This window comes from Cavia porcellus, unplaced genomic scaffold, assembly GCF_034190915.1.
Source record: "Cavia porcellus strain 051 isolate PalLab524CR breed Dunkin Hartley unplaced genomic scaffold, mCavPor4.1 scaffold_16, whole genome shotgun sequence".
Classification (NCBI taxonomy): domain Eukaryota; kingdom Metazoa; phylum Chordata; class Mammalia; order Rodentia; family Caviidae; genus Cavia; species Cavia porcellus.
The window spans coordinates 48,810,222-48,821,994 of record NW_026947499.1 but is presented as its reverse complement, the minus strand read 5'-3'; positions in this window follow the sequence as shown (position 1 = coordinate 48,821,994).

Genomic DNA, 11,773 nt, shown 5'->3' with positions numbered 1-11,773 from the left:
CTCATTGTGTAGTCCAGGCTGACCTCAAACTAGTGATCCTTCTCCTGCCTCACCCTCCAAAGTGCTGAAGTTAAGAGGTGTGTGCCACCCTACCAGCTAGATCTGGAGTTTTAAAGCTGTGTAAGTGACAGCTATTTGGGCAAATTACTTAACTTTTTGGTGTTTTACTTTCCTTATCTATAAAATTGTGATCATACTTTTGTACAGTACAGTACTTTTAATGATTGTTAAACACTCTTATGATTCTTACCTCAAGAGGAAAACAAGCAAATAAAATTCATGGACTCCATCCACATTCACTTCCTGGAGTCTCGGTTGTCTCACACCACCAACTCGCTTAAATATCACTTCAGCTGCCTTCAGCCTCAGTGAACTGATCTCACTAAAATGCTCTCAGTCTATCTAATCTGGTTTCTCAATAGTATTCATTCCACATGACAGCTTCCTTTTTGAAACCATGGTTTTCCTTGATCCTATGATAAAAACTCTCCTGGGTGTTCTTTTTTTACCTGCTTGACAATCTCTTTTGGGGTTCCCTCCTTCTATACCCAATATTTAACTGTTGGATTTCCTTATTACTCAGCAAGTAAGACCTTTTCTTTATTCTGCAAGTTCTCATCTTCCATTACTTCAGTTAACATCATGCCACTGTTTTTCAAATTGAGAGTCAACTTATCAACAAGCCATAAAATCAGTGCATCCTGACTAACAGTTTTTTTTTAACAGTGAAATAGGATAGAAAACATCAGTACACCACATGGCAAAGGTTAACTAGGAAACAACCCAAATTTCCACCAACAGGTGAATAAACTCTTCCTACAATGGAACGGAATACTATACAGTAATACAATAAACAAATTATTGGTACAAAAAAACTATAGATTTGGGGGAAGACTTTTTTAAGGTCCATGTTATTGATATTTTACTTAGGACTTGCATACCATATTTTAGACTTTCCAGTATCTTACTAAATTCTGTAACATGAAAACAGCCATAGACAACATGTAAACAAATATGTGTTTCTGTGTTCCAATTAAGCTTTATTGGTAAACGCTGAATTTTGAATTTCATTTCATTTCTGTACATCATAAAATCTTTATTTTGAGCCATTTGAAAATATAGTCGTTCTTATTTCTTTGGTCTTTATATGAACACACAGCAAGATTTGGTCTGTAGGCAAAAGGTTGCTGCCTCCTGCTATAGATGAACCTCAAAAACAATGTAGTAGTGAAAGAAGCTAGACTATTGTGCTGTATGTATATTTTATATACTGTATAGCCCCATGTATATGGCTTTCTAGGAAATGCATACTAGTTTATAATGCCAGAAAGCTTGATGCTGACATAGAGGGAACTGACTGATAAAGGGTGTTAGCACATTTTTGAGGAGATAGAAATGCTGTGTATTTGAGTAGTGGAAGGAGTTAACACAAGTGTACACATTTGTCAAACTTCAGAACTGATCATGTAATATGGATGTATTTTACTATAGCTACATAAATAAAGTTGATTTTAAAAAGTTAAAGTGCATCATATGTAGTAAGGGTAATCACTATTTCTAACACTTCTGTTCTATCTATATAAACAGAGTTGCAGTGATTCTGTTGATCTCATGTTCCTGTACCCTTAACCAAGCATTTCTCTCAAATGCCTTCGCCTGTAAAAGGGCACACATCATCATCTACCCAGTTATTTAAGCCTGGATTTTGGCATCTTGCTCTCTCACATTCCCCTTCCTCAACTCTTCCAATGAATCTTGCCCCTGCTACCTCCTAAATCTCTCTCAGAGCTGTCTACATTTCTGTCTGTGACTACCTTGACTACTAGATTATCTAAGCAGTATCTGTAGCCAAACCATTAACACAGAAGCAGCAACATCTGTTAAAGGCAGAAATCAGATTCTATGCTTTGAAGCCTTTAGCTACTAATCTTTACATAGACCACTAGTGTGGTATGGCCTATCTACTTCTTTGATCTCAGCTGTCGCTTACCCATTTTTCTTCTAGGACAGTAAGAAAGGGCCTTCATGACAAGCTAGTGTCTTTGATGGGAAGGGTCTTATTACAGCTAAGTTAGAAATTATTATCCAGGCCTTTGAGGAAGTCCACACAAAAAATAAAGACACCAGAATTGTGTCAACAGGCAAATCTGGAGAGAGCCAGGCATCAGGATGGAAAAGCAATAGATGGACCTGCATGTCTCCAGGAGATAAACAGTAATTTTAGAGTATACTGTAATTAGAAACACCTGGTCCAGTGGGCCCAGCTAGGCATCAGATATATAGGTGAGTGACCAGAACATCTAGGCCTATACTCCCCCCCTTTCTAAGAATCCTATTGATCCTTCCCTGTAACCTTGATATAGGACTCATTTCCCTATTGGATCAATATAAGCCAAGCTGCTATACTTGTAATCCTATTAGTTGATTATAGTCTGATCCACATTGTACCCACTGTGACTTTGCTGTACAAATTATCCCTGACAAAGTGGATACTCTCAGTGGAGACCCACTCAGGACCATTTCTAGAAATCCAGAAGCTATTCTTCTCCTTATATCAATAAAATGCTCTTTAACTTCCTTCTTTGATTCACAACTTCATTCCTTTATGTTTTGAGACCACAAACTCAGGACATTTGACACCCAACAGGTTGGAAGTTATATTTTTCTATATCATTGTTTTCCTTTTGTATAACTTCTAAAAGTTTAAGTATTATTTTATCTGAGAAATGTGCTTACAATCACCTATATATTTCCTTCAATGTGTTTACCAGAATTGCAAGAAATTAGTTCAGTGCTTGTCTCCCTTTATATAAATGTCACTTCGGTAGGAGGAAGAAGGTCTGTGGGAGACGATTTGGCTTCAAAGTTAAAAACCTCTGAGGACATATAAGGGTCTCTAGTGCAAGTGCAGAGCAGGTCAAACTTGCATGACCATGACTTGGCATAAGATAACCACAGAAGTGAGTATATAAGAATGTACATAGATGATAAGAAATAAATAGGGCCAGGGATACACTCAGGGGCTCAGCACCTACCTGGCAAGTACAAGGTCCTGAGTTCAATTCCCAGTACCAAATAAACAAACAATACAGACGCAACTGCTTTTTCTTGCTGCTGCCTGCCGTTTGAACTGATGTCTACCTCACATGCATTCTTTTCCCTGGGGATCTCATCTACACAAACACCACTTCAGGCCTCTAACCTCAACAAGTGGCACAGCTGTCAGGATAAGGTGAGTGTCCCCTCCCCAGTGACTGTGGAAACTGGCACTGGATGGAAAGGAAGAGCATCTCCCAAGGTGTAAGTCTTCACCTTGCAGGGATTCCCAGGAGGATTCCTTGCTTTTTTTTTTTTGCATGCAGGGACCGCTCTTCACCAGAAGGTGGAGGTAGAGGAACTCCCAGCCCAAGGAGAAGAGCTGGGAGAACCACCCACCTCTACCTGACACACAACGTGTGTGACCTACAGGGCCGTGAGTTGTGAGAGCTGGCAAAATAACTGAAGCAAAAGCTGGATAAGACAATGCCTGCATGGCTATGTGGCTATGGGATGACAAGGCTGATAACATGGAGTTAAGCCCACAGGAGATGTTCCAAATAGGTTGAATAGCCAGCACCCCCTCCATGCTCTGGGTTCTGCAGAGAACAGCCCCTGTAGGCAGGTAACCAGACTTTGTAAACTAGTTAATGGTAGCAGCTCACCTGCTTTGAGCAAATCCAGGTGACTTTTGGGAACAAGTCACAAAATGACTAGTTAATGGTAGCAGCTCACCTGCTTTGAGCAAATCCAGGTGACTTTTGGGAACAAGTCACAAAATGACAACCTATCTAGACATAGTCTTTGTGCTGAGAAAAATAGGCACATGCCAAGTGATGTTTGCTATGTAGTACTGTACCCTTGATGAGGAAATGCTTATGACACACATGAAGGACATGATCTTGGCAAGCAGCTAGCTGGCATGTTCAGGACAGTGGCAACACCTCTAGTTCCCGTCACAGATTGCCTAATCCATGATGCTCTGAATGCCTTAGCTCCACTGGGAGATTTGGAAGTAAAACACCAAAGTAAGGCAAGACCTGTACACACTGCATTGGCACATTCTGTACTAGCAAATGTAAAAAAGCAGGAGACCTGGGCAAGCGGGCCCAACCCTTGGACAGGCAGTGGAGCCACTGAAGGTCAGCCAGTGACCAATTTGGAGAGAACTGCTGGGTGTAGATTGTTGGCTCTGTGGCAGCAGCTGCACCCTAGTCACAATATCATCCAATGAGCCCAAAGGTAAAAACAGCCCCAGTTATACAGGAGGAAGTGACTCTGGCCTCCTTTTATCCAAATTAAGAGTGCTGAGGAACCTAGTTAGTGGGCTTCTAGTCTGAAGCTTTGTTGGCCTGGGCGAGGGCTGTGAACAAAGACAAGGACCAAGGACCTGTTTGTCTGTCAAATTCTTAGGTATTATCTGGTCAAGTAAGACAAGAATAATTCCTGATACCATAATTGATAAGATTCAGGCATATCCCATGCCCATGACAGAATACCAATTACAGACATATGCAGACTTGCTAAGTTCTGGCAGATGTTTTTACTATGCCTAAATGACCATAAAGGACATGACATGGGACTGGACAGACACAGTGGAAGCTGCTTTTCAGGACTCAAAGAGGGCAGTTTTACAGATACAGGTCCTGCAGGTAGTTGACCCTACCTTACTATTTACTATGCCTAAATGACCATAAAGGACATGACGTGGGACTGGACAGACACAGTGGAAGCTGCTTTTCAGGACTCAAAGAGGGCAGTTTTACAGATACAGGTCCTGCAGGTAGTTGACCCTACCTTACTATTTACTCTGCGAGTATAGATGATGATGGATTTGACTGATGCCTATGGCAAAAACAAGGGAACATGGGATTGGGTCACAGTTATGGAAAGGAGCTGAAAACCAGGTAGTAATATATACTGCTTCACATGCCTGTGAGGGTATCATGGGGCAGCAGACAGTAGAAGTGCACACCAAATACCCTGTAGAGGGCTGGGTCTGCAAATGAAGGTCTTGTCCCAAGAGTAGACTGGCCTCAGCCCCCACCCTGGGGGCCATATCTGCAGCAGTGGGCCTCATTTTTTTGGCCAGCCTGTTATCAGCCAAATTGGTAACAGTTTTGGGACCCATGATATACATGGCACCAGAGACACTACAGGGTGACAGACTACAAGTCATGACACTTAGCTCATATTTAGAGGGGAAAGAGGGACCTCCAGCTGATGCCTGGTATACTAATGGATCTAGCCATGGCACAGCCCCACACTGGACAGCAGTTGCTGCCCAGCCTAGTATGGAAATCCTCTGGTTTGGCTCAGGTAGTTTGCACCATTGGGCAGAATTGCAGGTGGTGTGGCTATTTGTAAAATGCATGAAAAAGGTCCCCTACATGTTCATATGGACAGCTGGGCTGTATTTCAAGGGCTGACATTTTGTTTACAGGCTTGGGTGGCCCAGGACCGGCAGGTTGGGCGCCAACCTTTATGAGGTGCTGACCTTTGGTGAGACTTACAGGAACGTGGCCAAACAACCAACCATATAGTGCATCATGTTTCAGGACATAAGCCGCTCCTCTTGCCAGGGAATGGCTTAGCACCTGCCTTGATGAAGGCAACCACTTTCCAAGGGCTACGTTCTGCTATGGCACCTCAGCTCCACAAGAAACTGGGACCAAAAGGGCCCCATACCATGCAAGCGGTAGCATAGTGGTAGCACCTGGATTTGACTTCTGCTGAGTGAAAGGCTGTGGTAAAGTTGTGTTCCCAGTGTGCCCATTTGGTCCCTGGACAAGGGGAGTGCCCACACAGCTTGACACAATGTCACAAACACCCCACACACTACAACAATGAAGTCAGTCCCCTACCTCTCTTTCAGGGACATAGATATGCTTTCACTGCTGTAGATACAGCCACAGATGTAGGCTTTGCTTATCCTATCACCTCTGCTGACCAGGCCTCTACCATTAAGGCTTTGCAATGGTGGACAGCTGCATATGGGTTGCTGCTAGGAATGGTATCTGACAATGGAGCTCATTTCACAGGTGCTCAGGTACAACAAGAAGCCAGAAGCAATTTCAGATGGTACTTCTATGTGCCTTACTGGCCTCAGATGATTGGTATGATTCAGAGACACAATGGGCTCCTCAAAACCAAACTGGCCTACTTGGCACCAAAGCTGATGGGGAGAGTGCAAGTCTTGCTGTCTTGGGTACTTTTCTCTTATTCCTTGGGCCAAATACCTGATGCCCACAATTAGGAAAGGGAAGGTTTATTTAGCTTACAGGTTTTTTTTTTTTAAGTTTCAGTCCATACTCAGCTAGCTTTAAAGCAAGCTGGCATGGCTGAGGGGCAACTGTTCATGGCAGCCACAAAGAGCAAGAGAAAAAGGGCAAAAGAGCGTAAAGCATCCCTCCTTTCTTTGCCTATATTGTATGCCAGTTACCCACCACGGGGCAGGTGCAGCACTCATGCCACCAATCCCAGTGCTAGACAACAAACCATTCACAAACACTAGATTCAGCACCTCCAAAACGTATGAAGCTTAGGGGGCCACCCAGATACAAACCATAACTCTTTCTCAGGTGGTCCAGTTGCTCAATGACAAGCCCCAGTGTACAGCCTACTGGATTGCCTCCTAAAAGCACAACTGTTTGTCTGTTCATCTGCCCCACAGAGCAAGGCCCTAAGGTAACACAGAGTCCATAATCCTCCCTGAGTTGGAACCAGTACAGCCAGGAGGCCATTATCAATGGACTTGGGTTTGGCCCACAGACCCCTTTACGGGGAACTGGGTGTTCCTCTTGGAGCCCTGGTAAGAACTGAAACAAGGTACACAAGTACAGGCCTGGACTTCAGCATGGCCCTTAAAGGCCCAGTGTGTTTTCCACCTGATGTTGAAGCCACCATTTTGAAAGGGAATGGCATTGTGGCTGCTTGGTCCACCTATGTTGGGGTGAACCTAGCCCCAACTCCCTTACCTCTGGTAACAAACAGGAGCCAAGGTATGATATTCTAAACCAGGGGATAAGATGATTCCAGCCACAATCCTATCAAGGATGAACATGTGACCGGCATCCTCTCAGAAGGGTGGGGTCTCCCTACAATGGTTTCTCCTTCTGTCCCATCCTTTGGACCAAGATTAATCATACTAACAGTATTGTTTCCTGGGCACACATGTTTGCCAATGTACCCCAACCATCACACTGTTGGCTGTGTACTGAACTCCCAACCAATGCAGCTGAGAGCCTCCCATGAAGAACTGCTCTGGCATTTTTATTCAATTGGACCAACATCGTAATATCACATTTGGGTAAGGAAATCAACTAGTGACAACTGAGCAATACACTTTTAATCATCCTCATGAACTAGTGAGGATAGCACTTCCATAACAGCCTCACTTCAGCCCTATTTCAGGTGATAAACAGGAAAGCAGTTGCTTCAGGCTTCTGCTCTGTTCCCACACCTACAAATACAACATTTCTTGGAGATGCATGTTTAAGGGGCACAAGAACCTCAGTGAACCAGTCTTGTTTTGCCTCCTGTTCAGGACGCCAATTACTACAAAGACCAGTTTTGCAAAAAGGAGAGAATTTAGGGTTTGGTTGTAGCTCAGCTGGTGAGCACTTGCCTTGTATGTATAAAGCTTAGATTCCACCCACAGCACTGCAAAGAGTTTACTCACAGAGTGACCAAGCATGAGTACGGACAGGAGACCTGAGGCTCGAATCTGTCTCTTCAGGGATAGAACTGAGAGGCATTTCTGGGATACAGAAACAGGGTGACTGAAGATGTCAGGAAAGGTGACTAGAGATAAAGTGACAGCATCAGTGATCTGTACATGTGTAGTAAAACTTCATGACTCTTTCCTGAATGCATATTTTAAAAACTACAGATTCTCTGACACATGGTCAGTGGTTTTCAAGTCAAAAGTGTCCTCCAAGTTCCTGGAAAACAATTTAGGCAACACTTGCCATTGTGACCATGGTCCCAGGTGTTATCTGTAGCAAAGGTGAATAAAAGTATATTGCTCAGTTGTCACTAAAAGTGAGTCACTAAAAGCGAGGAAAACTAGAAGGCTTATTCAGGTTTTCCCTCAGTTTTACCAACTGTTTTGAGGACTGGCCATTTAGCCTTTTAGGCATAGTAGTCTTTTGGTTGTCAGTAAAAATGTCAGAATTATCAAGAGAAATTAATCTTAGACACTGTAGCTCAGTTCGTGTCTCTTATCAAACCCTGATTCATTTAAACAAAATGAAATAATAACAGCTATAGTAGTCTTCATTGTCATCATCATAATGTATTTTTAATGTGATCCTTAATTGCAAATTGAAGCTCAGTTCCCACTTGCTCATTGTTGAAAGACTTGCTAACGACGCTCTCCGTTTGCATGTTACACAGCCCATGTTCCCAGCCATCCTCACCGCGATCACAATACCTCTGCAGTGTGCTGCCTCCTTATTTCCAGAGAGCTCTAAATCACAGCTTCCACTGATGGTGAAGCATCAATGAAATGAATTAATTTATCTTTGAAGATTGTCTTTTGATTAAAGGCCATAAGTCTTTTGCCATTTGCTTGATTAATCGACTGTCTTTGGCTACTGAGTTTTTAAAATTGCTTTTAAGAAGAGACAAGTATACAACATTCTATGTAAAACTAAGCATTTGTCTTTCTTTCAGTTTCCATTAAGCACATATGTTGAGCTGCTTGATAAAGACCAACCTGGACCTGGAAGGCAGATGTCTGTATAGATTGTTAGGGTTTCTGTGGGCAGTAATGTCAGCAATGTAGAGAACTGACACAAACAGTGGGCTCCCAATGAACATTAGTCCCATTCCTCTGGGGTTGCCAGAATTAGTAAAAACTTTTAAAACTATGCAGTGTCCAGTTAACTTTGAATCTGAGGTGATCAAGAAAAATTTTTTAGTGTAAGCATGCCCCAAATATTGCATGGAACATACTTAGGCTTAAAAAGCTATTCATTGCTAATCTGATATTCACAGGTAACAGTGTATTCTTTATTTCAGGATTTAGCAAACCAAATCCTTCTCCTAGTTTTCAGCTCCTAGTCTTCTTTTCCAAGAACCAAATTTTGCCCCTAATTTCTCTAATAAATTTGTTTAAGAAAATTGTGCAGGAACTTCAGGGCATTTTTCCTCTTTTTTTCCTATAATATCATAAGAATTTCCACTAATTTAGGCAGGAATTAGATTTTGTAAAAAGCGTTGCAAATACAAAACCTTTTCACAACAAGTAATCTACTGCTGAGCCCAAAATGGTGTTCAGCGTATTTATCAGTCAAATGAATGAATGAATGAACGCCTAGACAAATAGTTCTTATCTCCAAGTGTTACAGGTATTGAGAACTAGGTAATCTGATTTTGGCTATCTGGAACAATTTCTGTTAGGTGAGACCATGGAAGAAAAATACATAAATATGGGTATAGTAGGATGAAAATGACCTTCTTCCACGTATCTACATCTTAATTTCCAGGGCCTGAAAATGTACTAGTTTGCATGGAAAAAGGGACTTGGTGAATGTGATTTAAAATAAGGATCTTGAGATATGGAGATTAATATAATCACAGGGGTCCTTCCAGGAGGGAGGCAGGTGTGATCATGAAATAAGGGAGAGAGATTGGATAATGTTACACTGCTGGTTTTCAACATGAATGATGTGGCCAAAGGTCAAGAAGCTGGAAAAGTGAAAGAAATGGACTCTCCTCCCCATTTCCAGAGAGAATGGGGCCCTGAACTCCTATTTTAGACTTCTGACCTCAAAGGCAACAGATTTGTTTGAAGTCACTAAATTTTTGGTAATTTGTTACAGCAGCAATTGGTAAATAATACAAGGGGAACATAATGAGCAAACAGAGATTTTGGTGAGCTAGCAGCATGCCTATTTGGGAAAATTCCCAGAGGTTTATTTGGGACCAATAAAAAGGAGAAGCACCCAAGAAGGCTAGAAATTGGCAAATGGACCAATAAAAAAGGTAAAAAACACAGAAACTGGCAGATTCCCAAGATCTGATGAGAGTGGGTATATGAATTTGCTAGGGTTATTGTAATAAAGTACTATGCCTTGGAGGGTTTAAACAATGGAAATTTATTTTCTCACAGTTCTGGAGGTTAAGAAGTCCAAGATCAAGGTTAGTTTGATTCTGAAGCTTTTCTCTTTAGCTTGTAGATAGCCACCTTCTCACTAGTTCCTCCTGTAGTCTTTTCTCTGTGTGAAAGGGTGACCCCTGTGTCTTTTATGTTTCTTCTTTTGAGACTGGGGATTTAGCTCAGCAGCATAAGCGCCTACCTGGCAAGTGTGAGGTCAAGGTCATGAGTTTGGTCCTGGTATTTAAAAAGAAAAAAAGTTTCCCTTCTTTTAAGGACACCAGGCAGATTGCATTAGAGGACAACCTAATAATCTTATTTTGACTTAGCCATTTCTTTAAGGGGTCTATATGCCAAAACAATCACATTCTGAGGTACTGAGAGTTTATACTTTCAATATATGAACAGGAGTGAGGAGACACACAATTCAACCTATAATGGGGTGGATAACACAAGAAGTAGTCTAGAAAATAACTTGTTAGTCCTCCCAGATAGGAGACACAGCAATATGACAATTCAGTGCAATACAAAATGGTCTAGGACCGGCTGTCAGACAGGAGACAGGGACTTTCCGGCAATAATTTGACTAAGGTCTGTAGATTAGGTAACAGTATTACATCTGTGCTTATTTCTTTGTTTTGTACTATGGTTATGTAAGATGTCAATATTTGAAGAAGCTTGAGTGAAGAATATAGGAGAACCCTTTATACTATTTTCACAATTTTTTTTCTAAGTCTGGAAGTATTTCAAAATTAAAACTTACAAATTTAGCTGGGCATCCCTCAGAGTATTGTAATCCCAAGATTTGGGAGCCTAAGAGTTCTAGGCCAGCCTGGCCTACATAGTGACTCAAGGCCAGCCTGCACTACACAGTGAGACCCTGTTTCAAATCAACAAAACGCAACAACAACAAAAAGAGCTAGAAATCTAAGAATTAAGTAAAACAGGGGCAGGAGGGACCGAGTTAAATGTCACCATGAAGAAGAAGAACAATATGGCAGGAATAGAAGTAAGGAGAATACAATGTGCAGAAGGTCAGAGATTTTTCCGGTTGTCTCTGACCCCTTGTGTAGGTATAGAGTCTGAGACCTCAGCATTTGCTTTGGGAAGTGTTGATCGCTGAGGCTCAAGTGAAAGAAGGAAAGGCTTCGGGTACAGCTGGCCTCATCCCATATTCATTAAAAGCCTAAGTTTAATTTTTTTTTTTTTTTTTTTTTGGTCTTTCTCGTTTTTATCAGTACCAGGGATCGAACTCACGACTGCCTGCTTACAAGGCAGGCGCTTATGCCGCTGAGCTAAATCCCCAGCTCCCCTAAATTAAATTTTTGACATTCTCCAAATGAAGTGACACAATCGGAATATTGTGTATTGAATATTGAATATTGAAAGAGTGCTTTCTTTGTGTACAAGCTTTTAAAATAGATTGCCATTTTGCTACCTGAAGGTCCCCCCTCCTCCTTTAAAGATAGAATTCATGTGTCACAGAAAGTCAGTTTTAAAGAATACAATTCAATGATTTTTCATATATTCACAAAATCATGCAACCATCATCCCTATCTGATCACAAAACATTTTCATCACTGCAAAAGAGAACCCTACACCCCGGTTGCAGTTATTACCTTCTCGAATTACCCA